Raw genomic sequence first — 1,565 nt, 5'->3', positions numbered from 1 at the left:
TATTTCATTAAATTTTAATTAATAAAAAGTAAATCATAATCTGAAAATAAATTAAATATTTTTTCTAAATTTATCTTCTAAATCTCCATAAAAAATGAAATTTCTAAAATTTAAATTTGACATTAGATGTTATTTAAAGACAAATAAATATTTTTGAATAGAGGTCTTTTTAGATAGTCATCTAACAATTGCCCAAGAACATTTATCATATCTTAATATTTATTAATATATTTGCTTTGTTTGTCTTATTATTCACTAAATTTGACACTTTGTACCACCTCTCTGTTTCACTTTATGGAAGAGTGTAACATGCCAAATTCACCAGACTATTGCTTCTTTTCAAGAGTGGTGCTGATTAATATATTTCCCCTCCCTGTGGTTTTACTTTGAAGCTTGACTCCAAATAGTAGGCTAATATATCTTTGTGAAATGCATTCAAATATTCCTTTTTAAACCAGGAAAATGAATGTGTTTTATTGTATTTTACAGTTTTGTTTTAAAATATTCTCTGCTTTTTGAAGAAAAAACAATTACGAAAGAACCGAACTTAATTGTAATGTACAAAATGGGATTCATTCTTGAAAGGTAAAACTTAATGTGTCTAGAACCAACATTTTCAGTGAGCTTCTCAAGTAGATTCATCCCACTCACTATAGGGATATGACTTTGTTTCATGCACTCACTATCAGCTGCTCATGGAGTCCTTCTTAGAAGTCTCCAATCAGGCATAGTTGGGTTGTATGGATGCCTATTTTCAAAAAAGGAAAGTTTCAGGGAGGTTTCATGGGGGGTTGAGTTGAATTTTATTAGCAACAGAAATGAGCTCCTGTAAAATGAAAAAAATTTGGTAGTGTGAATGTTAGCATCTCTTGGTGACATGTTCAAATGTGTGTATTTGTGTGTATTTATGTGTCTCTGTGTGTGTTTGTGTGTGTAAGATTTTTGTTTTTATTTTAAAATGTTACATGCATATGTCTCTGTGTGTGATTGTTCTGTGTGAGCATAGTACCTAAAGAGGCCAGAAGAGGGCATCAGATCCTCTGGAGCTAGAGTTATATGTATTTGTGAGCCCCAGGACATTGGTGTTGGGAACTGAACTACAGTCATCTGCAAGAGCAGCACACACAGTGTGTTTGGGTGCAGTGTAATTTTCTCAAGACCTTAACAAATATTTTCTTTCTTTCTTTCTTTCTTTCTTTCTTTCTTTCTTTCTTTCTTTCTTTCTTTCTTTCTTTATTGTAAACAGAGCTGGAAAGGTGGATTTATGAAGGTACATTTCTTAGATTTAGATCAGGGGAGTGTTTAAGTCTGTGCATCACTTTAGTCTCAAGTAAGCAGTTTCTCTACTGTTTTGGGCATTTGTAATTGTGGTATTTTGGATTACACCACATTGACCTAAATAAGTGTAGTTTATTGTCTTTGGCAAAATACCTTTGGAAAATGCTTGTTTCACTTGTTTTCTTGTGACAATTAAACTTGTTTGAGTGTGTTGTCTTTCTAGACAGAAATTCCTTTTCATTCTGTTGTCTCCTTTGTTGTACAGAACCTTTCAGTCCTATTCAGAG

The sequence above is a fragment of the Micromys minutus genome, assembly GCF_963924665.1.
Source record: "Micromys minutus genome assembly, chromosome: 1".
NCBI lineage: Eukaryota > Metazoa > Chordata > Mammalia > Rodentia > Muridae > Micromys > Micromys minutus.
The sequence above is the reverse complement of the archived record's forward strand: the minus strand, read 5'-3'. Positions refer to the sequence as shown.